General features: G+C 45.4%; 1 non-coding gene across 1 annotated transcript; it reads left to right on the top strand.

Moving 5' to 3' along the window:
- Positions 1-12212: 12212 nt before the first annotated feature.
- Positions 12213-12376, top strand: LOC125487056. The gene has a single exon (XR_007265629.1). It is a non-coding gene; the product is annotated as a U1 spliceosomal RNA (small nuclear RNA).
- The last annotated feature ends 4468 nt before the right edge of the window (positions 12377-16844 follow it).

Raw genomic sequence — 16844 nt, 5'->3', positions numbered from 1 at the left:
GCTTACAATAAAGTTGTAGCTATCTGGCAGGTGGCGCTATTTTGCCAACACGCATACAACTAAATTTCATGACCAGGATTTCCTTCCTGTTCACTTAAATTCTACTTCACCAAACCCCCCGCCCCGCCCCCGGATACTCAGCGCACCTTTCATGTTCTTAAAAGCCCTTTGTCTCTAGGTGGCCCATATCCCTCTATATCTGTCAAGGTGCCTCTTAAACAGAGTCCCTACAGTGTGGAGAGAGATAGCAGGAACTGCAGATGCTGGAGAATCTGAGATAACAAGGCGTAGAGCTGGATGAACGCAGCAGGCCAAGCAGCATCAGAGGAGCAGGAAGGCTGACGTTTCGGGCCTAGACCCTTCTTCAGAAATGGGGGAGGGGAAGGGGATTCTGAAATAAATAGGGAGGGGGGGGAGGCGGATAGAAGATGGATAAAGGAGAGGATAGGTGGAGAGGCGACAGACAGGTCAAAGAGGCGGGGTTGGAGCCAGTAAAGGTGAGTGTAGTTGGGGAGTTAGGGAGGGGATAGGTCAGTCCAGGGAGGACGGACAGATCAAGGGGGCAGGATGAGGTTAGTAGGTAGGAGATGGGGGTGGGGCTTGAGGTGGGAGGAGGGGATAGGTGGGAGGAAGGACAGGTTAGGGAGGCGGGGACAAGCTGGGCTGGTTTTGGGATGCGGTTGGGGGAGGGAAGATTTTGAAGCTTGTGAAGTCCACATTGATACCATTGGGCTGCAGGGTTCCCAAGCGATGTGGAAGCAGGCCATTCAGTCTACACCAACCCTCTGAAGTTCATTCCACCCAGTCCCCATATCCCATGGATGATCCACCTAGACTGCACAGCTTTGGACTGTGGGGAGAAAACATGGAGAATATGCAAACTCCCCACAGACAGGTGCCTGATGGAACTGAACCCTCTTCCCTGCCACAATGAAGAAATGGTGCTGATCACTGAGCCGGCACGTCACTCCTAATCTTGCTATTGTATCTGCTTCTACCACCCCTTTTTGGTAATGCATTCCAGGCACTTATCACTCTCCGTGTCAAAAACTACCCTCTCACATCTCTTTTAAACTTACCCCCTTTTACCTTAAACCTCGGTCAAAGAATCATACAGCACAGAAACAGAACCTTCCATGATGACCAAGTTCCCCAAACTAAACTATAGTCCCCACTGCCTATGTGCGGCTACATCCCTCTAAACCTTTCCTATTCATGTACATGTCTTTTAAATGTTGTAACTGCACTTGCATCTACCACTTCCTCTGACAGTTCAATCCAAACACAAACCACCCTCAGTGTGAAGTAATAGCCCTTCAGGCCCCTTTTAAACCTTTCTGCTCTCACCTTAAAAATATGTCCTCGAGTTTTGAACTCCCCCACCCTACTCACCATATCTATGCTCCATATGATTTTATAAATCTCTAAATTGCTATGATCCTGTGAAAAAAGTCCCAGCCTATCCAGCTTCTCCTTATAACTCAAACCCTCCATTCCCGGTATCGTCCTTATGAATCTTTTCTGAATCCTGTCCAATTTAATAACATCCTTTTGATAGCAGGGCACAGTAGGCCAAAGTAGCCTCACCAATGCCCTGTACAAATGCAACATAGTTTATTGAATCCCTACAGTGTGGGGATAGGCCCTTTGGCCCAACAGGTCCACACTGACCCTCAGAGCACCCCACCCAGACTCATTCTCCAAACCCACCTGATCTACACATCCCTGAACACTACAGGCAATTTAGCTTGTCCAATCCACGTAGCCTGCACATCTTTGGACTGTGGGAGGAGACCAGAGCACCCGGAGGAAACACATGCAGACACAGGGAGAATGTGCAAGCTCCACACAGACAGTCGCCTGAGGGTGGGATTGAACCTGGGTCCCTGGTGCTGTGAGGCAGCACTGCTAACTACTGAGCCCCTAACATGGTGTCCCAAATCCTATACTCAATTGTCTGAGCAATGGAGGCAAGATTGCTGAATGCCTTCTTAACCACGCTATCTATATGTGACGTTAATTTTAAAGAGCTGTGTACCTGAGCCCCTAGGTCTTTCTGTTCGACAACACTACCCAGGGCCCTACCGCTAACTGTATAAATCCTGTCCTTCTTTGTTTTACCAAAATGCAACAACTCGTGATTTATACAAATTAAACTCCATCTGCCACTCCTCAGCCCATGGCCTAGTTGATCAAGATCCCTTTGTGACTGGGTATAACCTTCTTCAATGTACGCTGTACCACCAATTGTGGTGTCATCTGTAAACTTACTAACCATGCTTCCTATATTCTCATGCAAATCATCTGCATAAATGAAAAACAACAGTGGGCTCAACACCAACACTTGTGGAACACCACTAGTCACAGGCATCCAGTCCGAAAACAACCTTCCACCAGCACTTTCTGTCTCCTGTCGTCAAGCCAATTTTGCATCCAATTGGCAAGTTCTCCCTGAATCCCATGTGATCTAACTTTAGTAACCAGTCTACCATGTGGAACCTTGTCAAAGGCCTTGCTAAAGTCCATGTAGACAACATCTACCGCTCTGTCGTCATCTATCTTCTTGGTCACATTCTTAAAAACCTCAAACCATGCACAAAGCTATGCTGAACATCCCTAATTAATCCTTGCCTCTCCAAATGCATGTAAAATCCTATCTCTCAGAATCCTCTCCAACAACTTACCCACCATCGATGACAGACTCACAGGTCTATAGTTCCCAGGCTTCTCCTTACAACCTCTTAAATAAAGGCACAACATTAGCCACCCTTCAGTTCTCTTGACTGTGAATGATACAAATATCTCAGCTAGGGGCCCCACAATTTCTTCCCTAGCTTCCTAAAATATCCTGGGATACATTTGATCAGGTCCCAGAGATTTATCCACCTTTATGTTTTTAAGAACTGTGTTTTAGGGTTGTTACCATGGAAAAATGTCAGCATTTGGCATCATTATTTTTGTAAAACCATGGCAATCTGTGGCAACTGTACAAATGCAGCTGAACACAGAAATCCACAAGTTGCTCAGTGAATCTCTGTTTCCATTGGGTCCACTGTATCCTGATTCTTTGATGAAAAAAACATTGTGTTAACTGAAATAACTGATCCCAAATGCTCAAGTTTTAGGAACTGTTACATCCTTTGAGGTAGCATGCTGGAAATTAAGCCCCGTTATTCCCTGGGTCATCATAAAAGTTAGAAATTTTATAAAAGTGGGCAAAATTCTTTAGATGACTCCCAAACATGACCGCGAAAACAAGAGTTACTATCTAACATAAATAACTAAATTCTAACTATAGATGTACAATTATGAACCACCAATATACAACTCGACTAGTTAAAATTCCTATCCCTGTATTTCCCATTGCGAATCCATTTAACCTACACATCCCTGGCCATTATGGGGCAATTGCCAATTCACCCTAACCTGCACATCTTTGGACTGGGGTGGAAACCTACGCAGACACGGGGAGAACGTGCAAACTCCACACGGCTAGTTGCCTGAGGGTGGAATTGAACTTGCGTCCCTGGCGCTGTGAGACAACAGTGCTGACCCACTGAGGACTGGGCCTCAGGTCTAAAAGTCTAAAGTCTCTGCCATATTGTTTGAGAGCGCAGTTTCCAGCAACTGATGAGGATAAATAAGCTGGTTTTCCTCAGGTTCGAGGTTTTAATTTACTGCTTTTTCCTTTCCTGAAGCCTGATAGTTTCTGCCCAATCATTCCCACCCACAAGCGGTTCAGCTACCTGAGAGCCAATCACATAGTTGTTGGCAGGCAGAAGTCCTTTATCATTGACAATGGATCATCATTGTCCAGGAGGGGACACTGCAGACTGATAGTTGTGCCAAACTGCAAATTTAAACCTGGAAATAAGACCTTTATGCACCAATGCAGTGAAACTACCAGGTTAGCCAATCATTGGAAGCTGTGCAATTGTGAGAAAATGTGAATAACTGTCATCACATTTGTCATTCAGACTCTTAAAACTAGACTGTACCATTTACCAGCAGTGTTAAGGTGGAAGTTAATATCCCTTAAAAATGCTCAAACTGCATCTCTTCAAAAATTCAAGAGAACCGATAGTATTCCTTTATATAGGTATATTTGAATATGAGCAATGAAAGATATGCTGAGGGTATATTCTGAATGTATACATATCATAGAGTCATACAGCATCAAAAGAGACCCTTCGGTCCAACCAGACTATGCCAACCATAATCTCCAGCTAAACTAGTCCCACCTGCCTGCTCCTGGCCCATATCCCTCCAAACATTTCCCATTCATATACTTACTTAAATGTCTCTTAGACGTTGTAACTGGACCTGCATCCACCATTTCCTCTGGAAGTTCATTCCACACACAAACCGTTCTCTGTGTAAAAAAATTGCCTCATGTCTTTTTTAAATCTTTCTCGTCTCACCTTAAAAATATGCCCCCTAGCCTTGAAATCCTTCACCCTGGGGAAAAGGGACTTGCATTCATCTTATCTGTACCCCGTGTTATTTTATAAACCTCTACAAGGTCACTTCTTAACCTCCTACACTCCAGTGAAAAAAGTCCCAGCATATCCAGACTCTCCTTATAACTCAAACCCTCCATTCCTGGCAACATCCTGTTGAACCCTATCCAGCTTAATAATATCCTTCCTACAATAGGGAGACCAGAACTGGATACGGTAATCCTGAAGAGACCTTGCCTCAACATAATGTTCCAATTCTTATACTAAAGGAAAATTGTATGGATTTAGTACAACATATGTGTCCACTAGTATTTGACATTGTTACTATGACTATGACTATCCATTCTATGCCACATGCCTCTAATAATTTTGTAAACTTTTGTCAGGCTGATCTGGAGCAATCTGTGCTCTACGGTCTGTTCCCCAGGACGCACCCAATACCAACATCGACTGCGCCTGGAGGACCATCAATTCAGTGAAGGATGCTCTTTGGTCTGCTCAAAACATCTTGGTTTTCCAGAACAAGGAGTTGACCTCGACCGAATGTTGCACACTGACACATTCCAAGATCCAGGACTACGTGCTGAGGGACGCACTAAAGCTTGGGGCAGCCACTGCCAAGGTGCAGTGGGGAATGACCACTGTTTAAGGTCTTTCTGCTGAAGTAAACGGGTAGTGTCTGTTCAGTTCTCAGACCATCTCATTGCCCCAAATGAACATAAATAGTTTCCTGCATAAGTAAAAATGCCTTTGATTTATGCAACTGAGTGGAGCTCTGGGAAATGTCAAAATTCCAAAGTCCTGTTTGTTTTTGTTTCTGAAAAGACCGAACAGATAATGATTTAGAACATTTGTTTGGACTGACAGATGATTTTATGAATAAGTACATTTTTGAAATAAAAATAAATGTTGTAGTCTGCTAAAGCGAAAGACCTGAGTCTGGTGACTCGTGGGTAGGGTTGTGTAATCAGTCACTGGATTATTGTCTGTAGTTGATAAGGTTGGTGCAGTCGATGAGATTTGAAATGACAGGGGAGTTCAACCCTGTGGAATGCTCCTCCTGCAATGTATGGGAAATCGGGTGCATTTCCAGTGTCCATGCCGACTATGTACGCAGGCAGCGTGCTGAGCTACAAATTTGCTGCATGGAGTGTCTGGAGTTGTGGATAGACTCACTATGGAGCATCCCTGAGGCTGAGAATGTTGTGGATAGCACATTGAGCCAGTTGGTCACTCCGCCAGTGAGGACTACACGGACAGAGAAGAGTCTGATGACCACCAGGAAAATGGATAAGCGTGGTCAGGTGACACTGGAGGCCCCCCCCCCCGGGGCCATTCCCGTTCAAACATCTATATCTTTCTGGATAACATTGGGGGTGAATGGCCTCTCAGAGGAAAGCAGCAGCAACAATGGCACCACAACTGGTACTGTTGTACAGCGGGGAAGGTCAAACTGTAGCTGAGCATTAGTGATAGGGGTCTATAGAGTTAGGGGCACAGATAGGCATTTCTGTGACCTTGAGTGAGACTTCAAGATAGTGTGTTGCCTCCCTAGTGTCAGGGTCAAGGATGTCTCCGTGTGGGCACAGGATATTCTGAAAGGGGAGGGTGAGCACTCAGGGGTTGTGGTCCGTATTGTCATTAACAACATAGGCAGAAAGAGAGATGAGGTCCCGCAAAGGGAAGGTCCTCCCAGGAAGTTGAAAAGCAGGAACATCTAGGGTCGTAATCTCGGAATTATTTCCTGTGCCACATGCCAGTGAGGCCAGGAATAGGAAAAAAGTACAGTTAAATACGTGGTTAAAGAGCTGATGTAGGAGGGAGCTCTTCACGTAGTTGGATCATTGGAATGTCTTTTGGGGCAGGTGGGACTGGTACAAGAAGGATGGCTCTGGAGGGACACCAATACCCTGGCAAGGAGGTCTGCTAGTGCCACTCTCGAGTGTTTGAACTAGTGAGATAGAGATGCGTGTAAAAGAGGTGGGGGGAGTTGCCCCACTGATTAGGGAGAATATCACAGCCGTACTGAGGGCAGACACCTTGGAGGGCTAATCCAATGAGGCCTTATGGGTACAGCTCAGGAACAGGGAGGGTGCAATCACTTTGAGGGACTGTACTACAGGCCACTCAACGGGCAACGGGAGATAGAGGATCAGATATATGGACAGGTTATGGAAGATAGAGGATCAGATATATGGACAGGTTATGGAAGATAGAGGATCAGATATATGGACAGGTTATGGAAGATAGAGGATCAGATATATGGACAGGTTATGGAAAAAATGTAAAAACAACAGGCTTGTTGCGTTGGGTGATTTTAACTTCCCCGATATTGATTGGACTGGTTTAATACCAGGGACATGGAAGTAGGTGGGTTGTGGAGTGGGAGTGCGGAGATTGTTATGTGTATCCAGGACAGTTTTTGAAACAATATTTGAATAATCCAACTAATGAAGGGACCATGCTAGACGTGGTATTGGGCAATGAGCCCAACCAGTTGATCAAAGTTCCAGTGGGGCAGCATTTCAAAACATAATTTTGTATGTTTTAACTTACTTAAGAATAAGAGTAAGAATAAGAGTAGCCTTCAGGTGAAAATATGAAACTGGAGGAAGGCTAACTACCACAATGTTAGGCAGGAACTAGGAAATGTTAGATTGAGAGGTAGGCTGTTTTAGGGTAAATCCACATCTGGCATACGGGAATCTTTTAAAGGCCATGTTCCTGTGAAAATAAAGGATAAGAATGGCAAGATTCAGGAACGTTGGATGACAACAGAAATTGAGAGATTAGCCAAAAGATAAATCATACGTAAGGTTTTAGAAACTGAAGACAGAGAGAGCCCTCAAAAAATATGAAAACAGTCAGAAAGAACTCAAACAGGAATTAGGTGGAAAGCTACCATCAGTTCTGAGGAAGGGTCATTGAACCTGAAATGTTAATTTTGATTTGTCTCCACAGATGCTGCCGGACATTCTGAGCCTTTCCAGCAATTTGTTTTTTTTCTGATTTCCAGCAACTGCAGTTCTTTTGGTTGTTATTAAGGAATTAGGAGGCCGAAAAGGAGGCCATGAAACGTCTTTGGCAAACAGGATTAGGGAAAATCCCAGGGCATTTTACACATACATTAGGAGCAAGTGGGTGTCTAAGGAAATAGTAGGTCCACTCAAGGACAAAGGAGGGAACAGCAAGATGATGGCAGAGTACAAAGCAAGATGGTAGAGGAGTAGGGCACTTCGGCCGGAACTTGTCCACTCCATCCGTCTCTTTCTCATTTCTTTCTCTTTCTCTCTTGGTATTTCTTTCCTTCACACGCAGCCTCAGCTCAGACCTGATGCAGTTTCCTCTCAGCCCAGCCCTGCCTATGGCAGTCTTTCGGCCTGGTCTGTTGCCGGCCTGCAGTGGTCTCTAGACCCAGTGTGGCATTGTCTCGGCCCGGTGTCCTTACACGGTCTCTCGGCAGCCCGTGGTAGTCTCTTGGCCTGTTTTGGCATTGTTCCGGCCTGGTGTCCTAGGCAACTTTGTACCTTAGATGGCGTTGTGTGTTTTCACTGTATTCCTGTACTTAGGTAAACGTGACAGTAGAATCTAAAATCTAAATGTAAATTTATGCGTCAAGCTGGAGGAAATGAGAGAGGTCCTTAACAAATACTTTGCATCAGAATTCACAAAGCAGAATGATATGGTGGATAACAAGGTGTAAACCTGGATGAACACAGCAGGCCAAGCAGCATCAGAGGAGCAGGAAAGCTGACGTTTCGGGCCAAGACCCTTCTTCAGAAATGGTGGATGGTGAGTTTTGGGAAAGGTATGTTGATATTCTAGGGCACTTCAGTATAAAAAAGTGGCAGGTATTGGGTGTTTTAAGAAGTATTAATGTAGACAAGTCCCCGGGAGTTGATGGGATCTATCCCAGAACGCTGAGGGAAGCAGGTGAGGAAAGTCCTGGAGCCATGTACGAAATCTTTATATCCTCTTTCATACGTAGTGCAATGCCCTTTGAAATAAAATAGCAGCATTTTTCGGACACTGAAAGCAACATTGGCCGACTGGAGGGCATGCTGGGAAGATTGGCCAGTGTGCTGGGAATTGGCTAAGCCCATTCGCACAGATGTACAAATGGTCCCTTGATTGATTACATTGAATACATGTTAATGTCACAATGGAACTGAGATATTAAGCCAGAAGCTTTCAGCATTCGCTTGGATCAAACCAGACAGGTATGCGAGCCATTGACTATGATTGATGGTTATACAGGTTTTGATGAGACAATGTTGAACAATCCATCTGAGTTTCAGTGGAACTGCTTTTGAGACAGCGGGGCTCCTAGGGTCGGCTCAATCAATAGGAGAAATTGCAATACCCAATACTGTCTTTTATAACGCTCTTCCTGAGACAGAAGCTCAATTAACATGATGTAACTAAACTAAATGTAACATCAAACTACTGCAAAGCCACTGTACTCGGAAATGACCCAGATTACTACTTTAAAAAAAGCCACTCCCCACTTGCCTGGATGGGTGCAGCCCCAACAACAGTCAAGAAGCTCGACTTCATCCAGAACATAGCAGCCCTCTTGATTGGCACCACATCCACAAGCATCCACTCCCTCCACCACTGACGCTCAGTAGCAGCAGCGTGTACTATCTACAAGATGCGCTGCAGAAATTCACCAAAGATCCTCAGACAGCACCTTCCAAACCTACGACCACCTCCATCTAGAAGGACAAGGACATCAGACATATGGGAACACCACCACCTCCAAGCTCCCCTCCAAGTCACTCACCACCCTGACTTGGAAATATATCGCTGTTTCTTCACTGTCGCCGGGTCAAAATCCTGGAATTCGCTCTCTAATATCATTGTGGGCCAACCCACAGCAAGAGGACTGCAGCGGTTCAAGAGGGCAGCTCACCACCACCTTCTCAAGGGCAACTAGGGATGGGCAAGAAATGCTGGCCAGCCAGAGACGCCCACATCCCACAAATGAATTGAAAAAAAACTCAAATCCGGGCGTGAGGGCCAGTGCCTCACACTTCTCCAGGGAGAACACCAGGACCAAGAAACGGGAACATCAGGAGCAGGAAGACCAGCCTCAACTCCAGTTTGACCAGCTTCAATCACGGTAATATAAACCTCTTTATCAATTATCGGACCGTCCTAGTGCCCCAATGCACGTAAATATAGTCTTGTATGTGTAAGAGATACCTTTGGTTTGTTGAGATTGAGTCAAACTCAAATGTTTTGTTTGTTTAAGACAAAAATCTGCAGATGCTGGAATCCAACTTGGACAAACAAGATACTGGAAGAACACGGCAGGCTAGGCATCACCTAGAGGAACAGAGCAGTCAATGTTTTGGGTATTACTCTTCTTCAGGACTTATTTATTTGATATGCTACTGCATAGAATTAAACTGCATTGGTAACAATGGTAACAATTGGTATACACAATTTTTTTTAATGAATAATTTTTTTTTGAAATAGAAAATATCTTGTGCTCCCACAGCAAATTGTATCCCAGTCTGAGGGCATTTAAGAATTGTAATGTTACTCCGGAAATTAAAGGGAAAGGTTTTCTAGAATTGTGCTCATATGTATCCATCAACGATAATAAACTTGGTCTCATGGTGAAATGTGTCTTATTGTTAATGTAAACAAGTAAATCAGACACACACACCAAAATGCCATTTAAATCTTAATCACAGGCTTTTTTTTTGGACATAGGTGGTGAGTGCCTGGAGTGTGCAGCCAGAGGAGGTGGTGGTCTCATACAAAATTGTTGAGAGATATTTACTTATTCCCGGCACCCTTTATCTTGAATGTGATTTCACCTGAAGTCATGTATCTTATTGAAGACAGATTTGCAAAGCTCCAGTTAAAAAAAGGGTTTAGCTCGAACAGTTCATCCACTTCACCAACACCTTCCACCCCAACCTTAAGTTCACCTGGACCATCTCTGATACCTCTCTCTCGTTCCTGGATCTCTCTGTTTCCATCTCTGGCAACCTAGAAACCAATATCCATTTCAAGCCTACCGACTCCCACAGCTACCTAGAATACACCTACTCCCACCCACCTGCAAAAATGCCATCCCCTATTCCCAATTCCTTCGCCTCCGCCGCAAATGCTCCCAGGATGAGGCATTCCACTCCCGAACATCTCAGATGTCCTCATTTTTCAAGGACCGCAACATCCCCTCCTCAGTAGTCGAGAACGCCCTCGACCGTGTCACCCGCATTTCCCGCAACTCATCCCTCACACCTCCTCCCTGCAATAACAACCAAAACAGAATCCCCCTCGTCCTCACGTACCACCCCACCAACCTCCGGATCCAACGCATCGTCCTCCAACACTTCCGCCATCTGCAATCCGACCCCACCACCAAATACATTTTTCCCTCCCCACAATTAACTGCTTTCCGGAGGGACCACTCTCTCCATGACTCCCTTGTCCGCTCCACACTCCCCTCCAGCCCCCCAAACCCGGCACTTTTCCCTGCAACCGCAGGAAGTGCTACACCTGCCCTTACACCTTCCCCCTCACTCCCATCCCAGGCCCCAAGAAGACCTTCCACATCAAACAGATGTTCACCTGCACATCTGCTAATGTGGTATACCGTATCCGCTGTTCCCGTTGTGGCCTACTCTACATCAGGGAAACCAAGCAGAGGCTTGGGGACCGCTTTGTGGAACACCTATGCTCGGTTCGTGACAAACAACTGCAGTTCCCAGTCGTGAACCATTTCAACTCCCCCTCCCATTCCTTGGACGACATGTCCATCTGGGCCTCCTGCAGTGCTACAACGATGCCGCCCGAAGGTTGCAGGAACGGCACCTCATATTTCGCTTGGGAACCCTGCAGCCCAATGGTATCAATGTAGACTTCACAAGCTTCAAAATCTCCCCTCCCCTGACCGCATCCCAAAACCAGCCCAGCTCGTCCCCACCTCCCTAACCTGTCCTTCCTCCCACCTCAACCGCCACCCCCATCTCCGACCGACCAGCCTCATCCCACCCCCTTGACCTGTCCGTCCTCCCTGGACTGACCTATCCCATCCCTAACTCCCCACCTACACTCACTTTTACTGGCTCCATCCCCGCCTCTTTGACCTGTCCGTCAGCTCTCCACCTATCTGCTCCTTTAGCCATCATCTATCCGCCCCCCCCCCCCCTCCCTATTTATTTCAGAACCCCCTCCTCCATTTCTGAAGAAGGGTCTAGGCCCGAAACATCAGCTTTCCTGCTCCTCTGATGCTGCTTGGCCTGCTGTGTTCATCCAGCTCTACACCTTGTTATCTCAGATTCTCCAGCATCTGCAGTTCCTACTATCTCCTAAACAAAGGGTTAGACTTGTTCACAAAAAAAGGCTTCAAGTTTCAACGGCAAAGTTTGGAAGTTGCTTTTATTTGCGTTCACATCAAATTCTGAAAGTGTTTCGAAAACAGAGTGAAGTTCGAACTTGCAGTATATCTGGGGAATTCTTTCCGCGAATCAGGAGACAGCTTGAAGGCAGTTGGGGGCGGAGCGTTTCCTTTTAAGGGATATATGCAAATAAGACGTTTAGCCCTCATCTGTGCGTATTATTCCAGTAAAACAGGAGCATTGGAGATGTGCTGTGATCCATGTGAGGAATTGTGCTTGTGCTCCGGCAGGGAAGCTTCGGTGGGTGATTTCTCGATGTTAGAAAACGGAGTGAATGTGAGTATGAGAGGTAGCGGGTGTTGTGGGATGTGAGCGAGTGAGATATTGAAGCATACTTACCTGGCAGGGGAGATACCATGATCAACAAGGTGGTTCTCCCAGGACGAGGCTATCCCATTGCACTTCGGGTGTGCTGACGCCTGCGATGTCCCCAAATGCGGGATACTCGACTGCAAAATTTGTGGTAGTGGGGGACTGCGTTCGCGCTCTCCCCTGACATAAAAATTAAAAGTTAGATTTAATGTGTGCGGAGTTTGGTGTTTTGCTCGGCAAGCAGCAGCAAAACTTCGGAGCCAACTTCAAACATCATCGTGCACGTTTTGAGTCTCATAATTCATTCCCCCGTCGCCTCCGCAGCATGAATGCTGCCGGATAGTTTACCTAACCTGCGCATCGGGCATGGGCTGTGAGAGGAAACCCAACCACCCCGACATGAGAAGATTTTGCAAACTCCACACAGCCCAAAGGTAGATTTGAACCTAGTTCCCTGGTACAGTGAGGCATCCGTGTTAACCACTGAACATATTGCCATCCATACTGCCGTGCAATTTATTAAGATTGAGGAGCTGCTACAGCCAGGAAATGATACTGCAGAGTGTCGAAGATGCCTATAGTCTTTAAATTTGGGGAAGGAATTTGAAAGTGTGACTTTGCAGAAAACATTTCTGCTTTTGGATAAGTCCAGAGGAAAGATTTGTTGCATGGAAAAGTGCATCGAATTTTGGGGGACTTTTTTTCCACATACTGTTGCGGGTGTGGAACTCGCTGCAGAATGGAGTGTTTGTAGCAGTCTGCATGCATTCTTTTGACAAAGTTTCATGCATTCACGACGGAGAAGGGAATAATGGATTATAGAGCATGGCTTGTGGAGGAGGCGATGGGAATATTGGTGCCATCTGCAGCTGAGGAGATGTTCCGGCGCGCAGATTCAAGTCCCACTGTGACAGATGGTGCAATTTGAATTGTTTAGAAAATTAGAAAGTCTTTAGAAGTTAGATTTTTGAGCATCATTAGTTTAATAAAGGGTTTATGGGAATAATGTGGGTAAACAGTTGGGAGCAGATTTGTGCATTTATTGATAACAACGTCGGCAATTTTGCTTGCTTTTGTGTTGTAACTTCAAATGGCTCTTACTTGCAGTGCAGGGGATACTCCAGCAGAGGGAGGCAGTGATCCATCTGTTTGGGTCTGTGGAACTGAAGGTCACTGGAGACTACATTATTACAATATTAAGAAAAATATGCACTCCAGCTGCAATGACCCCGTCACAACATAGCAACACGAGTAGACCATTCGGCCCAACCATTCATTTAGGTCATGGCTTTTCATCATTTATATCAATAGTTTGAATGTGAGTATAGGAAGTATGATTAGTAAGTTTGTAGATGACACCAAAATTGGTGGTATTGTGGACATAACTCGCTTTCCCCTGGTTTACAATCTGTAGATATATCATTCTGTATTTGTCCAGCAGAGGGGGCATCCTTGAGGGTGTGACTGAACTTCTGCCATTTTGCCCCCATGTTTATTGATCTTTTGTTCTCTCACTCCACAGATACCAAATATCCAAATATCACGCCCTTTTTCCACATTGTTCGACACCACAGTAATTGCAATGTGATTGTCCCTACTCTACATAACTCCTATGCTGACCCGCAATTCCCTCCACATGTACCATTCTCTCTCTGCCAGTTATTTCATCCCCACGAATGTTACTTTTGCAGTTTTTCACTCAAGTAGTTTTTCCTAGATCCTGTTTCAAAATATCACTTAGATCCGAGATCTGGGAAAAGTACCTTCCAAATACAGTGCGTGAACAAGGAGACCTTGGAGGGCAGTCTTTCAGCCCGGTCTGTTGGCGGCCTGCAGTGGTCTCTAGACCTGGTGTGGCATTGTCTCGGCCCGGTGTCCTTACACGGTCTCTCGGCAGCCCGTGGTAGTCTCTTGGCCTGTTGTGGCAGTGTCTCAGCCCATCTCTTGAAGGCCCTCGGCAATGTCTCAGCCCGGTCTCTCGGCCTTGTGTGGTGGTGTCTCGGCCCGGCCTTTTGGCCTTGTGTGGAGGTGTCTTGGCCTTGTGTGGCGGTCTCTCGGCCTTGTGTGGCGGTCTCTCGGCCTTGTGTGGTGGTCTCTCGGCCTTGTGTGGCGGTCTCTTGGCCTTGTGTGGCAGTGTTTCGGCCCATTCTCTCGGCCATGTGTGGCGTTGTCTTGGCCTTGTGTGGCAGTGTCTCGGCACGGTCTCGCAGAAGCCTATGCTGGCATCTCAGCCCACTACGATACAGTCTTGGCCTGGTCTCTCAGAGGCCAGTAGTAGTCTGTCAGCCCAGTGCGGCAGTGTTTTGATGTGCGAGCGGGTCCTGCTGGTCCATGTTCTGGAGGCACCAGGAGGAGATCAGAGGGGTGGCAACTTCAGCAATAGCCTCAGCAACATCCTTGTGGCCCTACGTGGGAAAGCGAGCGGTGAGTGAGGTCCCCAGTATCTACAGCAGCAGCATCACGAGCAGACAGGTCTCCCGGAGAGCGAGGTAAGTGGAGGGTTCATCACATTTTAACTTAAATCCTTTATTTTCTGTGTTTATATAAAGAAGGGCTTTAATGTTAACTTATTTCTTTCTTTTTCAACTTGTTGTGTTAACTTTGTTTCTTTTAATACTTTGTACCAAAGTTTAGTTGTACCTAGGTATCTTTGTACCTTAGATGGCGATGTGTGTTTTCACTGTACTCCTGTATTTAAGTAAACTTGACAGTAGAATCTAAAATCTAAATGTAAATTTATGCATGGAGCTGGAGTAAATGAGAGAGGTCCTTAACAAATACTTTGCATCAATATTCACAAAGCAGAAGGATATGGTGGATGGTGAGTTTTGGGAAAGGTATATTGACATTCTAGGGCACTTCAATATAAAAAAGGAGCAAGTATTGGGTGTTTTAAAAAGTATTAAGGTAGACAAGTCCCCGGGACTTGATGAGATCTATCCCAGAACACTGAGGGAGGCAGGTGAGGAAAGTCCTGGAGCTATGTACGAAATCTTTGTATCCTCTTTTGTAAGAGGTGGAATGTCCCTTTGAAATAAAATAACAGCTTTTTTCGGACATTGAAAGCAACACTGGCTGACTGAAGGGCATGCTGGGAAGATTGGCCAGTGTGCTGGGAATTGGATCAGGCCATTCACACATATATACAAACAGTTCCCTTGATTGAGTACATTGAATACGTGTTAATGTCACAGTGGAACTGAGATATTAAGCCAGAAGCTTGCAGCATTCACTTGGATCAAGCCAGACAAGTATGTGAGGCATTCATCTTGATTGATGGTTGTACAGATGTTGAAGAGACAATGTTGAACAATCCATCTGGGTTTCAGTGGAACTGCTTTTGAGACAGCGGGGCTCCTAGGGTCAGCTCAATCAATTGGGAAATTACAATATCCAAGTCTCTCTTTTGTAACGCCCTTCCTGGGACAGAAACTCAATTAACATCAAGTAACTGAACTAAATGTTACATCAAACTACTGTGAAGCAACTTTACACGGAAATGACCCAGATAACTACTTTAAAAAAAACCACTAAAATCCGGGCATGGGGAGCAGGTGTCTCACACTCTCCAGGTTGAACATCAGGATCAAGAAACAGGAGCATCAGGAGCAGAAGAAGAACAGCCTCAACTCCAGTTTGACCAGCTTCAATCACGGTAATAATAACCTCTTTATCAATTATCGGACCCCAATAGTACCCCAATGCATGTAAATATAGTCTTGTACGTGTAAGAGATACCTCTGGCTTGTTAAGATAGAGTCAAACCCAAATGTTTTGTTTATTTGGGACAAAAAAAACTGCAAATGCTGGAATCCAATTTGGACAAACAAGATGCTGGAAGAACACAGCAGGCCAGGCAGCATCTGGAAGAAAGGAGCAGTCAATGTTTTGTATATTACCCTTCTTAAGGACTTGTTTACTTGATATGCTACTCTGTAGAATCAAACTGCATTTGTGACAATGTGTACACACAAAATTTTTTTCATGACTAAAGTATATTTTTGAAATAAATCTACAAAAAGCAGTGTGAGTGCATTTGAGAACTGTAATGTTACTTGGGGAATTAAACGGTAAGATGGGTTTTATAGAGTTGTGCTCATATGTATCCATCTTGTATTTCAACGATAATAAACTAGGGCTCAAGATAAACCATATCTCATTGTTAATGTAAACGAGTAAGTCACACACCCAAACGCCATTTAAATCATAATCACAGGTCTTTTTTTTGGACTCCGAGGGTGGTGAGTGCCTGGAGTGTGCAACCAGAGGAGGTGGTGGTCACAGTTTAATGTCTCATCCAAAACTTGTTGAGAAATATTTATTTCTCCCTGGCACACTAAATCTTGAATGTGATTTCGCCTGAAGTCATGTATCAGATTGAAGAGAGATTTGCGATACGAAAGTTAAACGAAGGGTAAGACTTGTTCACAAAAAAAAAGCTTCAGGTTTCACGAGGCAAGTTTGGAAGCTGCTTTTATTCGCGCTCACATCAAATTCTGAAAAGTGTTTCGAAAGCAAGAGTGAAGTTCGAACTTTACTTGCAGTGTATCTGGGGATTTCCTTCCGCGATTCAACAGGCAGCTTGAAGGCAGCTGGGGGCGGAGCGTTTCCTTTTAAAGGATATATGTAAATAGAAATGAAGCCCCCATCT

Source organism: Rhincodon typus, chromosome 35, assembly GCF_021869965.1.
Source record: "Rhincodon typus isolate 14 chromosome 35, sRhiTyp1.1, whole genome shotgun sequence".
Classification (NCBI taxonomy): Eukaryota; Metazoa; Chordata; class Chondrichthyes; order Orectolobiformes; family Rhincodontidae; genus Rhincodon; species Rhincodon typus.
The sequence above is the reverse complement of the archived record's forward strand: the minus strand, read 5'-3'. Positions and strand labels throughout refer to the sequence as shown.